This window comes from Moschus berezovskii, chromosome 3 (assembly GCF_049115385.1).
Source record: "Moschus berezovskii isolate FMDL1 chromosome 3, NW_MosBer_1.0, whole genome shotgun sequence".
NCBI lineage: Eukaryota > Metazoa > Chordata > Mammalia > Artiodactyla > Moschidae > Moschus > Moschus berezovskii.
The window spans coordinates 39,097,782-39,112,780 of record NC_142462.1 but is presented as its reverse complement, the minus strand read 5'-3'; the positions used below and the strand labels follow the sequence as shown (position 1 = coordinate 39,112,780).

Here is a 14,999-nt window from a genome sequence, read left to right as displayed (position 1 = left end):
TGGAATTTTTTAAAAGTTAGTTGCGTTGTGGAACCTGAAATCATACCAGTAAATATTTTTTGTTCTTTCTTACATTAAAATCCATTGGTCTGTCTTGCACTTTGATCCTGAAGTATTGGGAAACTGTTGAAGCCCTAGGTGGTAGATAAGTCTTCTGAAGTTCTGATTTTTACTTAAAAGCTTAAAATTCAGTCATTGCCAACAAATGCTATTAGTTTTTCTTGAAGTAACTGGCTGGTTTGTTCTCTTGAGAAAATGTCTTATCAGACACTCAATCTAATAACCATTGTTGAAAACTGAAAGTGTTACTCAGTTGTGTCTGACTCTTTGCGACCCCATGGACTGTAACCTGCCAGGCTGTTCTGTCCATGGGATTCTCCAGGCAAGAATACTGGAGTAGCTTGCCATTCCCTTCTTCACGGGATCTTCCTGACCTAGGGATTGGACCTGGGTCTCCTCTGTTGCAGGCACATTCTTTACCATCTCAGCCACCAGAGAAGCTTAATAACCATTGTTAGTCTATTGTTATTTCAAGTAAAAATGGTGCTCCATGAGAAAGAGTGACTGGTTCACTGTTGTACAGTGCTTTTTCTGCAGACAACCGTACTAGGTAGCCTAGGTGCTTTCTGTGTACAGCCCTTCTCTTCACATACGTTTTAACAGGATAATGTTCTCAAGGGTTACTTAAGAAAATTAATTTTTACTGCTTTATTAAGGACATTTAAAAATGAATCTCAAGGGTCTTCTCCGGCTGTCCAGTGGTTCAGACTGCCTTCCAATGCAGGGGTCAAGGCTTCAATCCCTGGTCTAGGAACTAAGAGCTCATGTGCTGCTTGGTGTGCCCAAAAATTTAAAAAGAAGCTTGTTATACTGCAAGTGCCTGTGATTGTGACTACCACAGGCTAGTGCCATCGCCTTAATTCATGCTGAGGTGCCAGCAGTTTCCCTGCCACTGGTTTTGCACCATCAGGGCAAATGCCAACATGGTAAAAGAGGCAAAGAACATCATAGTGAAATAGTTTTGATTTCTTGGACCTCTTTGAAAATGTCTCCAGGACCCCCAGGAGTCCGCATGTTGTATATTGGGAATTGCTGCTCTACAGAGAAGTATGATGTTTGAAATTATTTGGATTAGGTATTCATATAAATATGTATTTACATCATAACACAACAGATGGCAAGAGAAAGTGAGGGTTTTATGCAGCTCCATGACATGTTAGCCTCAATAGGGAATTTTACCCAAGTCAGTCTGTGAAAAACAGTGTGAAAGAGGAAAAAAAAAAAAAGATGGAAAAAAATACAAGAAACTAAATATGAAAGAAAAATCTAGGTGTATACAAGATAATTAAATAGTTAGGGAGCACTCAAGTGTGCATGAGCAAAATGAAGTGAGTGTGGACATTTGAGCAACCACAGTTTGGCTTTAAGTTCCTCAGACCAAAGTGAACCCCACGTGGTGACTACAAGTCTTGCCTGAGAAAATGAACAGCCTTCAGTATGATAACCTTTGGTTATTCCTAAAATGTTAAAGAGACCTAACTATTAGAATGAAAGAGCAACATCAAAGTTTCTTTCGGCAGTTGAGATGTTTTGAGGCTGGAAGCTTGTGGTGATTCGTATTTGTAAGGGTGACCAAGTGAAGAGTCGAGCCTCTGACACATTTCAGCCAGCTTTCCTTGCCCTATATAAGTTAGTTAATTTTAGAAAATAACTACCTTTGTTCACATCTCCGGAGAGGTAGTTTTCTTCTCTTAGGCAATGATTTTTTTTTCAAGAATTAAATACAACAAGGACCTCTCACAGTATTAATATTTCACAAGTCTTTCCATTTCTTATATTTTTATTGGCTTGAAAAACCTTGGTAGCTTGCTATCAAGTTCTCTTTTTCAAATGGCTTTGTGTTAGAGATCTTGGTATTTTTTAAGTGATCCATTCAACAAAATTTTTTGTTTCTTACCTGCCAGGTACTGCCTTAGATTCTTAGGAGACAGAAGTGAGCAGAAGATAGTAACTTGCTCTCATGAAGTTTAGTGTCTAGGACTGCACTGCCCGCTAGGGCAGCCACTGGCCACATGTGACTGTCAAACAGTCAAAATGTGGCCTGTTCAAATTGAGATTATGTACGTGTAAAATATACATTGGATTTTCAAGACTTGGTTCAAAAAGAATATAAATGTCTCATGGATAACTTTTATATTAATTTTACCTATTTTCTTTTTACTTGAGTGTGGTATTGGAGAATTTAATATTATTGCATAATATTATTGCATCTGTGGCTTGTTCTATGTTCTTGGACATCACTGCTTTAGATGAGAGGGACAAATACACAATGTGAGGCATATTAAAGGCTACAGAGGGAAAAATAAGGTAGGGTAAGGAGGGATGAGGGTAGTTGGCAAGGGTTTGGGTTTAGTGTTTTCATGGTGGATGATCAGGGGAAGTCTCATCTTGTGGTGCTTCATGAGCAGAGGTTTACAGGGAGTAAGGGGGTGTGACAGGAGCAGGTGGGTGCCCCAGGGAAGAGTGACACAAGCGGAGGGGATGATGAGCCCAGGAGTACCAACACCTGCACATATTCCCTGCCTTTCTAGTCACCCAGGAGTCATCGTGGCTGAGTCAGCGCAGGAAGGGGGAACTCTGTAGGAGATGGAGGGCCTGCTGGTGGGGAAGGATGGGATGAGAAGAACCCATGGGAAGGTCTACAGAATGGACAGTTTGGATGTGTTCAGTCGCTAAGTCCTGTCTTTTAAAAGGGAATTCTGCTGGAACTTCTCTGGCCATCTGGTAGTTAAGATTCTCTGTTTCCATCGCAGGGGGTGTGGGTTTGATCTCTGGTTGGGGAACTAAGACCCTATATGCCACGGGATGTGGCCCAAAAAGGGGGGAACTCTGCTGAGGTTACAGTATGGTTGGGTGAAGGGTGATGAGGAAGGCCAGTTAGGAGAAAATGGGCTGCCGTCCATGGGGTCCCAAAGAGTCAGAAACGATTGAGCACACACAATTGAAAAGGCCACAGTGGTGGTGGTGATGCATGGTTAGAATACTGTGTTTTGAACATGGAGGGACTGGGTGCAGGGAATGAGGGAAGAATCAAGGATCCCTTGACTCAGTCAACTGGAAGGATGATGTTTCCACTAATTGTGATGAGCTAGACTGAGAGCATCATGACGAGGGGAGAGGGAGAAGCGTTCAGTTTGGCCAGGTTTGAGATGCCTGTTAAGACGTGGAGAAGAGAACAGTAAGGAAACAGTATATAGGGGAGGAGGCAGTTTGAATGGGGGGTCTGAGAGGCTGGTGAGGAAGCGAAGGGGAACAGGGAAGGAGCTCAAGGAACAGCTCCTGAGCTTGGAGGAGAGACTTGAAAGAAGCACGTGGAGGTGGTTAAGAAGACTTAGAAGCTGTGACAAATGATGTGGAGTAGTGAAGCTGGAGGTGGCAACACTGTCCTCACTGGTGTCCCGACAGGAGCAGTGGTGATGGAGCAGTAGGGCTTGGAGCCCTCAGTGGTGTGGGTGTAAGAATGGATAGCGGAGAGCAAGTCGACAGTGAGCATGGGTAAGTTTTCACGGGATTTGCTGTGTAGACAGCAGAGAAATGGGGTGGTACTTGGAGGGGTTGTAGTTTAAAGGAGGGCTTTAAAAGTTTCCTATGTCAAAAAAAGTTTCCTTCCATCCAGTTTCCCCAAATACTGGTTTTGACTACTCTAGTTTTCCTGGGTCATTTGAGAGTAAGTTGCAGAATTATCATTTGTCTATAAGTACTCGGTGTATATTTTCTAAAAACAAGGACATTCTATTAAATGATCGTAGTGAAATTATTTAAAAAAAAATTAACATTGAGACAATGGTATTTACTCTACAGATGTTAGTCACATTTTGTCTGTTGGCCACAAATGGTCCTTTTGGATCATGGATCCGATCCAAGATTATAAACTTCATTTAGGTGCGTGTTTCTTTTTTTTTCCCCCAAACTGGGGCAGTTCCTTAGTCTTTTGTCTTTCATGGACTTCATGTTTTTGATCAGTGTAGGCTGGTTATGGTATAGAATATCCCTCACTGTGGGTTGGTCTGATATCTCCCTGTGGTTACAATCTGGTTATATTCTTTCAGTGATGATGTGGTCAGTGTATCTCACCAGGAGGTTTGAGATGCTGATTTTGTCTGGTACTCCTGGAGATGTTGACAGTTGGCTAAGCTGTGTCTGCCAGACTTCTTCAGTGTAAAGTTGTTATTTTCTCCTTTGAAGACGCTTGTGAGGGAATATTTTGAGACAATATAGGATTCTGTTCTCATCATGTTTCATTGATTTTAAATTTCATTGATGATTCTTACCTGAAACTACTATTAACTGTAGTAGTTAACCAAATCACTATTAACTGGCTGCCAAATGGTGACTCTCCACTTCTGTTATTTCTTACATTAGTTAGAATTTTACTTTAAAGAAGAACTTTCTCTACCCCATTTATTTTGTTTTTATTAATTTTTAACTTGAAACATTTTAGTTGGAGGATAATTGCTTTACAATGTTGTGTTGGTTCCTGCTGTACAACAGTATGGATCACCTCTAGGAGTACATGCATCCCCTCAGTCTTGAGACTCACTCCCAGGCCCACCCCCACCCCCCAGGCGGTCCCAGAGCGCTGCGCTGAAATCCCTGTATTACACAGCAGCTTCCCACTTCCTGTCTGTTTCACACATGGCAGTGTGTGTGTGTCAGGGCTACTCTCTCATTCGTCCCACCCTTTCCTTACTGCATTTATTTTATTCCTTTACATTAGTCTGGATTCATTATTATTTTACAGAGTATAACATGTTGCTATTTTGTTGCTCTGTGACAGGGAAGGCCTTTAAGGTTAGCGGTATTATAGCATGGTGGTGTGTGCTGAAGACATGATTCAGCACGCATGGAAAAATGATTGTGATGATCTACTGTCCACAACACCAAATGAAATCTGTGCGTGCTTGTACTTCATTTTAGCAGCTTTGTACTTAAAACCAGACTTTAGCTGCCTAAATGCCATAAATCTAATATATTTGAATCTCTTCTGGGGCTATCTTATAACTAGTGAAAGTCAGGTCAATTCTTCATGTATATGACACATGAAGTCTAAATTCAGATGATTTAAACTCTGCCCCTGAAAATGTAATAATCACCTAGTATGTGCATCACTTACAATAATTGTTAATCATATGTAGGTTATTTTTTCCATACCATTTTAACTTTGTTTTTGCTCATGACCATGCATTTTCCCCAGTTGATTGCATTTTGATGTACTAATTCTATAGTCAGTCAGTTCAGTCGCTCAGTCGTGTCCGACTCTTTGCGACCCCATGAATCACAGCACGCCAGTCCTCCCTGTCCATCACCAACTCCCGGAGTTCACTCAAACTCATGTCTGTCGAGTCAGAGATGCCATTCAGCCATCTCATTCTCTGTCGTCCCCTTCTCCCACCCCCAATCCTTCCTAGCATCAGAGTCTTTTCCAGTGAGTCAACTCGTCGCATGAGGTGGCCACAGTATTGGAGTTTCATCTTAGCATAGTCCTTCCAATGAACACCCAGGATCGATCTCCTTTAGAATGGACTGGTTGGATCTCCTTGCAGCCCAGGGGACTCTCAAGAGTCTTCTCCAGCACCACATTGCAAAAGCATCAATTCTTCGGCGATCAGCTTTCTTCACAGTCCAACTCTCACATCCATACATGACCACGGGAAAAACCATAGCCTTGACTAGATGGACCTTTGTTGACAAAGTAATGTCTCTGCTTTTTAATATGCTATCTAGGTTGGTCATAACTGTCCTTCCAAGGAGTAAGCGTCTTTTAATTTCCTGGCTGCAGTCAGCATCCGCAGTGATTTTGGAGCCCCAAAAAATAAAGTCTGACACTGTTTCCACTGTTTTTCCATCTGTTTCCCATGAAGTGATGGGACCAGATGCCATGATCTTTGTTTTCTGAATGTTGAGCTTCCAGCCAACCTTTTCACTCTCCTCTTTCACTTTCATCAAGAGGCTTTTGAGTTCCTCTTCACTTTCTGCCATTAGGGTGGTGTCATCTGCATATCTGAGGTTATTGATATTTCTCCCTGCAATCTTGATTCCAGCTTGTGCTTCTTCCAGCCCAGCGTTCCTCATGATGTACTCCGCATAGAAGTTAAATAAGCAGGGTGACAATATACAACCTTGACGTACTCCTTTTCCTATTTGGAACCAGTCTGTTGTTCCATGTCCAGTTCTAATTGTTGCTTCCTGACCTGCATACAGGTTTCTCAAGAGGCAGGTCAGGTGGTCTGGTATTCCCATCTCTTTCAGAATGTTCCACAGTTTCTTGTGATCCACACAGTCAAAGGCTTTGGCATAGTCAATGAAGCAGAAATAGATGCTTTTCTGGAACCCTCTTGTTTTCTCCATGATCCAGCGGATGTTGGCAATTTGATCTCTGGTTCCTCTGCCTTTTCTAAAACCTGCTTGAACATCTGGAAGTTCACGGTTCACATATTGCTGAAGCCTGGCTTGGAGAATTTTGAGCATGACTTTAATAGCATGTGAGATGAGCGCAATTGTGCGGTAGTTTGAGCATTCTTTGGCATTGCCTTTCTTTGGGATTGGAATGAAGACTGACCTCTTCCAGTCCTGTGGCCACTGCTGAGTTTTCCAAATTTGCTGGCATATTGAGTGCAGCACTTTCATAGCATCATCTTTCAGGATTTGAAATAGCTCAATTGGAATTCCATCACCTCCACTAGCTTTGTTCGTCGTGATGCTTTCTAAGGCCCACTTGACTTCGCATTCCAAAATGTCTGGCTCCAGGTGAGTGATCACGCCATCGTGATTATCTTGGTCGTGAAGATCTTTTTTGTACAGTTCTTCTGTGTATTCTTGCCACCTCTTCTTAATATCTTATGCTCTGTTAGGTCCATACCATTTCTGTCCTTTATCAAGCCCATCTTTGCATGAAATGTTCCCTTGATATCTCTAATTTTCTTGGAAAGATCTCTTGTTTTTCGTATTCTATTGTTTTCCTCTATTTCTTTGCATTGGTCGCTGAGGAAGGCTTTCTTATCTCCTTACTATTCTTTGGAACTCTGCATTCAGATGCTTCTATCTTTCCTTTTCTCCTTTGCTTTTCGTTTCTCTTCTTTTCACAGCTATTTTTAAGGCCTCCTCAGACAGCCATTTTGCTTTTTTGCATTTCTTTTCCATGGGGATGGTCTTGATCCCTGTCTCCTGTACAATGTCACGAACCTTCTTCCAGAGTTTATCAGGCACTCTATCTATCAGATCTAGACCCTTAAATCTATTTCTTACTTCCACTGTATAATCATAAGGGATTTGATTTAGGTCATATCTGAATGGTCTAGTGGTTTTCCCTACTTTCTTCAATTTCAGTCTGAATTTGGCAATAAGGAGTTCATGATCTGAGCCATAGTCAGCTCCTGGTCTTGTTTTTGCTAACTGTATAGAGCTTCTCCATCTTTGGCTGCAAAGAATATAATCAATCTGATTTCGGTATTGACCATCTGGTGATGTTCATGTGTGGAGTCTTCTCTTGTGTTGTTGGAAGAGGTTGTTTGCTATGACCAGTGCCTTCTCTTGGCAAAACTCTATTAGCCTTTGCCCTGCTTCATTCTGTGCTCCAAGGCCAAATTTGCCTGTTACTCCAGGTGTTTCTTGACTTCCTACTTTTGCATTCCAGTCCCCTATAATGAAAGGACATCTTTTTTGGGTGTTAGTTCTAAAAGGTCTTGTAGGTCTTCATAGAACCGTTCAACTTCGGCTTCTTCAGCATTACTGGTTGGGGCATAGACTTGGATTACTGTAATATTGAATGGTTTGCCTTGGAAACCAACAGAAATCGTTCTGTCGTTTTTAAGATTGCATGTATAGTAGGTATGAAATTGGTAGAGTATTGCCATCTATTTCTTCGGTGTTCCTCTTTAATCTTAAAACTATTGGTAAGCTGTGTGCACACTAAAATTAAATCTTAAACTTTTTTTGGAGATAATATATTGGATATAGAATACCCACCAGAATAAAGCAAAACTAGTTTTCTTTTTTTTTGTGGTAATTAAAAAAGTTGGAAGATTAAAAAAAATAGTATATGTAGTAAAGTTTAAACTGTAAAAATGGCTAAAATGATTGCAATAATCTTTTTTCTCCTTCCCCAAATAGATCCACTGTGTAGTTTCTTGTGGCTTTATTGTTGGGGACAAGACTTGTATACATATACAAGTATCTGTGATTGTTTACTTTTTATAAAAGTAGTTTAGGTCTGTCCCTTACCATTTTGATGTTTTAAAGAGCAGTTAGGAAACTGGGAGGGGGTAAATTTGTAATAATGCAGTGTATGTTCAATACTATTAAAATGGTAGAGTCTTCGGGTAAGAATAAAGTATACTTACCCGTATATGGGCTGATAATACATTCCGTTCCGTTCCGTTCCGTCGCTCAGTCGTGTCCGACTCTATACGACCCCATGGACTGTAGCCTACCAGGCTTCTCCGCCCATGGGATTCTCCAGGCAAGAATACTGGATAATACATTAAAGCTTGTTAAAATGTGTTTGTTATTAATAGGATGTTAGCAGTATGTTAGGTTTCATTATTAGTATTTGGTATAGATTATTCTAATTTTCTGAGAACTCCAGCATGTGGTTTACCTCTGTCACCAGTTACAGAATGAAGAAATGTGTTTGCAATGTTAAACCAAAAATTTAAAAAAGAATGAAAAAACCCCCAAACCTCTGAAAAACCTCATAGTAGTCCTTTTAAAATAGTATTTACATAATGTTAGATTAACTGGAACTCGTTGAGTGCTCTAAATTTAATTGATTTTTTCCTCAACGTTTTGTTTATGAAAATTTCTTTAAAACTTTAATTTTACTTTTAGTCTTTTAACTTTTTGTTTTTATTAATTTTTTAAAATGGTGTTCTTGAATTGGTTTTTTGGGTTCCCAAACTGCTGTTTAAAATCAGGGTTTTTTACAGAGAAATCTTTAAAATACTCTGGAAAATAATGAAACTGATTTGTTAGTTAAAAGGTGTAATAGGTTAGAATTTTAAATAAAGAATCTATTTTTAGTTTTTAAACTTCAGTATAAACATTTTAAAGTGAGGTTACGTTAATGAATTTTTAACAAGTGAGATGAAATAAAGATGTGTTTTAATTCCAAATAGAAGTGTAGGACATTTAGTGCCCCATCAGTCTGGCTGATTCTGAAATTATAGACTTGTTTAAACTAATAGGTTTTAAATAATAAAATAGTTGTTATTCATCATCTCAGAACTATAGCTGGTAATACATTACTACGTAATACAATATATCTAAGATTAGTTGTCTTGAATTTTAAACAATTCACTAAGTTTATTTTAAAATATTACTGTTTATACTGTCTAAATATGTAGATCTGACACATCTTAGTTTTGCTCATGTTATATTTTTGTATTAGTAGTATTAGTGTTTAACTTTTTCATAACAAGTGTTAAATTTTATGATAGTGTAATTTGAAAGTTAAAATTTCACTCAACTGCTTCTGAATGGTTTGGTCAAACATAAAATTCCAGTTAGCTAGTTTCATTATAATTTTTAATTTGGTTTAAATACTGCCACCCTAAATCTCTATATTTATGAAAGGACTAAATAAATATTTTAGTAACATCAGAATACCTAAAAACGAATATTTTAACTTTTTGATTAAATTTGAAGCACTAAAAACTTTTAGAATCCGTAACTGGTTTCATCAAATCTGAGTTTGTGTATTTATATTTCTTGTTATTCTAGTAATGAAGAAAACACAAAAAATGCTAAGAATTGAAATTTTTGAAAATAAAGTTAAAAAAACCCCATAGTTCTGACTTCGCAAAGTTCTTATTGACTTCGCAAAATTGAAAAATTTCCAAGATGCCTTTAATCCACAGCCAATTGATAATAACTTTTCTTCAAGAGATGGCCTTTTAGTGAATTTGCAGTTTTATTTTCTTTCAGCTTGTGAGTTGAGTGTGCCCAGGTGCTAGAGAGACACAAAAGCAGTAACTTACAGTTTTGAAAGAGGAAGATTAACATTTTATAGTAATTTTACTCAGTTAAGAAAGCAAATTTTTAAGAATGATATGTATATTAACATTTTTAGCTATTGTCGTAATTGGCAGTAACATTAAATGCATTGCTGGACAGAGTTTTTTAGACTGTCTGCTTAGGTAATTTGCAGTTTTTGAAAGAGCTGTTAAGATTCTGAAAGTGTTTATATATTTATAGAACTTTAATGTGTGTGTTGTTACAGATAAGTCAGATCTGGTTCTGGTTGGATATCTTGATGCTATTTGTTTGATCTCATAACTGTTAACAGTGAATTTGCAGGCTCTTGGAAAGATAGACCAAGTTGTATATATAGTATTTTTCATGTTGGTTTTTCTGCTTGTATGAGACTGAAGATAGAATTTTGTAGCTAGTTTTTGAAAACTTACCCACTATATATTTAGCGTCTTCCCCAGTCCCGAAATACCTAAAGTTATAAACCTAGAGTAAATAACTATTTTAGTGATGTCCAACAGATAAATGTATAGGGAAGGTATTTAGGATTCTCAATATTTGTGTTTTGTTTTGTTTTTTTTTTTACTTGGTTTTGTGTGATCTTAGTTCTCTGACCAGGGATTGAACCTGCGCCTTTGGCAATGAGAGTTCCTGGAGGAACTCCTGGAGGAATGTAACTGATACATCTACGATGTGTTCTGGTATTCATCATCAGTGGAATGTGCTAAATGTAGGTGTATGTGTGTAATATAGAACCTCTTAGTAACAAAAAGTTAAAATTTTGACCTAAGTCTTTCCCCGGCCCTTCTAAAGCATGTGTAAAAATAAAAATGACCCGATATGTGAACAAATGGTGGTAAGAGGTGTGTCAGAGTCTTAATGTGCTGCCCCCTGGTGGATGGTCTGTCTGGCTCGCCTAGGTTTTGCACTTGTTTCTACAAGTCAGTCTTTAGGCATTTAAAGTGCTTGTCTGTTTTACATGTTCTTAAGTGTTTTGAAAATGCATAAGCTTTTATTTCAACGTTTTTACAAGGTGTTAAAGTCTAAAGTCCAGCCCACTAAAATTTAATGTCCTGTACAGATTGTTAATGACAGATTTAGTTTATGGTGGTTTTTCCAATAGTAAAGCTTTCAAAAGGGTTACAACATTTTGGGAGTGGGGAGAGAAAGGGCCATTTAAAACTTCCGGTGTCTATGTTATGGAGGAAGTCTGAGAGCAGGTGGATGACTTCCAGGTACACTTGAGGGTCATTAGTGATTACTCTGCAAAGGTGAGAGCTTTTATACCTTTGATGCTCAGTGTCCTCTCCTTCTGGCTTAGGCTAAACTTTTTGGCCAGTCATCTGTATATAATAAAGATGACCAGGTGCTTCTTCCTTTGAGAGATTTGTGTCCTCCATGGGCTTGGAGATGTTCGTCATAGATAGTGTGCTTTTGTGTATTATCACAGTGAAAGGTTATCTGCAAAGTCTCATAGACTATCTGCTGCTGCTGCTGCTAAGTCGCTTGTCGTGTCCGACTCTGTGTGACCCCATAGATGGAAGCCCACCAGGCTCCCCCGTCCCTGGGATTCTCCAGGCAAGAACACTGGAGTGGGTTGCCATTTCCTTCTCCAATACATGAAAGTGAAAAGTGCAAGTGAAGTCGCTCAGTCGTGTCCGACTCTTAGTGACTCCATCCATGGGATTTTCCAGGCAAGAGTATTGGAGTGGGGTGCCATTGCCTTCTCCAGTAGACTATCTAGGTTAGGTTATTTGCAAAACCTAGAAAAGAGTTGAGTTGCCTTCGATGAGGAATGTCAGAGAGACTTGGATTAAACTTGTCCACCTTGTTTTCTTGATACATGACAAACTTCTGTCTATAAAATAGACAACAAGGTCCTACTGTGTAGCACAAGGAACGATATTTAATATCTTACAATAACCTATAATGAAAAAAGAATATGAAAAATAATACATGTGTATAACTGAATCACTTTGCTGTATACCAGAAACTAACACAACATTGTAAATCAACTATATTTCAGTTAAAAAAAAACCCAAATCAGAAAAAAAATTCTTAAATTATATAGCATAGAATTTTCAACAGATTCTCTTGCAAGCATAACAGTTATTTCATTTGCTTGATTATACAAAATGTATTAAAATTGGAACTATAAACCATGTGCACTGTATAACTCTACTTGGAAACCAGGCATCTAAGCTTCACTGTTCAGACTCTCAGGTGTACTGAGTTTATTGTAGTTACTAAAGTTAATGAGAAGATATAACTTGATAATGACCAACTGCAACTTTGTCACTTACAAAAAAAAAAAAAAACAAAACAGAAAAAACACAAATACAAGGAACACATCCAGGTAGGAGTAATATGAAATAAAATGTTAATATAGGGATGTCCCTATGTTCACAATACGGAACTTTGGAAACTTTAGTCCTCTGAAAACACCTTCTTGTAGGTATAGTTCACTTAGTGATGGGGACTTTTATGTGGGAAATAAGTATTCTATACAAAATGTTGTTAGATCCTGAAATTACCTTGATAAATGGAAATACAAAATCAGTTTGGGCTTTGAGTAACAAGTATACTGGGCTTCCCAGGTGGCTCAGTGGTAGAGAATCTGGAGATGCGGGTTCCATCCTGAATCAGGCAGATCCCATGGAGAAGGAAATGGCAACTCATTCCAGTATTCTTGCCTGGGAAATTGCACAGACTACAGTGGGCTGGTGGGCTACAGTCCATGGGGTGGCAAAGAGCTGGACATGATTTGGGGACTAAACAACAACAATCGAGTATACTAAGTTTTTAGATCAGCTCATCTAATTGAAAGATGTGAAATATATATATATATATAATTTAAACTTCTCCAGTCGCCTCAGGTAGAAGTAAAAAGTAGCAGGTGAAGTTACTGTTTTATACTGTCTAACCTAAAACTTTAATGTGGGATGATTATAAAAATTGTAGAGTAATTTTATACTCCTGTTTTTGTACATCTTTAAAATCTGTTAAATGTGTCACGCTTATAGAACAATTCAGTTTGGACTGGGTGTGGCCAATGAGAAGTCCATTGGACAGAATAGCTTTAAGATACACAGCTTGTAAAATCACTTGTTAAAAATATGAGTCTTGCTGGGAAAAAATGTAAGGGTATTTATAAAATTAGTTTAACTGGAAAAATGTGGGAATGATTAATTTTCAGTGTGACTCAAGGTAGAGATTTCGTATCTTAGTACTTCATTCCCTTGTGACCACCCTAATTTTCAAGGAATATATAATTTGCTATGTTGTGTTACACTTAAATTTTTTAAAATTTAATTTTGAATAGATAATGCATTTATAGTACATGGTTTAAAATATTTTAAAAGACATTAAAAGAAAGTCCTTTCCTATTCCTATGCCTCAAGCACCCAGTTTTCACCCTGATCTCTTCCACGTGTCCACTGTTGGTAGATTCTTTATTCATAGTCAAACAAAAACCAACATACATTTTATTTTTCTCCCTCCTTTTTTACTCAGTGATGGAGTTTTTTTCCCCTGCAACTTGCTTTCTTCCCCGTATATTTAAAAACATATCTTGGATTGTTTCTCTATCAAGATACAACTAGCTCTTGTTTGTAACAGCTGATTGATTTAGTGAGTCCTCTATTGATACACATCTAGGTTGTTTCTGATATGTTTCTGTGCAGATAAGTGGGCATAGAAGCATTGTGTGTATGCGTGTGTGTGTGAGCATGTGTGTTTACATACTGAAATTTCTGTTAAGGGGGAAGAGTTTTTCTCGGTTGGTGCAGGTGCCCTGGTTCAAATAGGGAATCTCAGGCAGCTAATGTTACACTTTTGAAAGAGCTACCCTTTGCAGTCATACAGGCGAAGAGTCTTTTCTTTAAATAGACACTGTCCCTGATGTTCAGCTGCATGTGTTTCTCTGGTTGGTTGAAATACTCATGGTGACTTTTCTGGTGAAAGACACATTTTCAGCTTCTCAGTGTGAAGACTAGAGAAATCTTTTGCTTATTCAGGAGTCAAGGATCAGTTTGTGTTCTGTTAATTCAACTGTTATTTTTCAAAGTGATCTGAAATCTTGCTTTGCACATATCCTAATAAAGTTCAAGAACTTTATGGGACATGTAATCTCCCACAAGGAAAAGAGATGGCAGTGCATATTTGCAGACATTAGTAATAGGAATGGCACGCAGAAGAACACCCAGCCTTTCTTGGATTCTTCCAAGTTTCCAGCCATACTCTTAGGGCTGTCAGACTGTTCTCTGTAGATGAAGATGGGAGTGTGCACCTTTAAAAGAGAAATACTGCTGTTTCCGTGAAAGGGAAATGGATGTTACTCCCATGAAGATCTGGAAGTTGGGAAATGACAAAATGAATCACCTTAGATTCTCACTTAGAACTGTAATGTTTAAAGAGACTGTTGTTCCTTTATTACTTGAGTAATTGCCAGTTATGAACCAGGCTGTCGGCTAAGCGCTGTAGTATACAATAGTGAATAAGATAGAGATGACTTGGCCTTCATGGGACTTGCCTTGTTAAACAGACCTCATGGGTGCATGGGTGCTCAGTGGCCCCCAAACTTAAGTGTGTGTGAAACCGCAGTTCCCTGCCCCATCCCCAGAGGTTCTGATTTAGGAGGTCTGTAGTGGGGCCCTGACATTTTCATTTTAAGTAAGCCTTCCTGGTGATGGTAATGTGGATGCTCTTTAGACCACACTTGGAATGACATCTCCTTAGTTTTTAATTTTATTGAAGTATACTTAATTTATATTGTATTAATTTCTGCTCTGTAGCAAAGTGATTCATTATACATTCTTATTCATACTGGTTTATGACAGGATGTTGAATATAATTCCCTATGCTAAACAGCATTGTGTTTATTCATCCATTATATAAAAGTTTGCATCTGCTAATTCCAACCTCCCAAACCTTCCCTCCTCCACCCCTTCTCCTCTTAGTAACCGCAAGTCTGT

At 38.4% G+C, this 14,999-nt stretch overlaps 1 protein-coding gene across 1 annotated transcript in view; it reads left to right on the top strand.

Moving 5' to 3' along the window:
• Positions 1–14,999, top strand: part of IGF2BP3 (insulin like growth factor 2 mRNA binding protein 3) — a 150,499-nt gene that overhangs the window by 15,239 nt on the left and 120,261 nt on the right. The window lies entirely within an intron of this gene.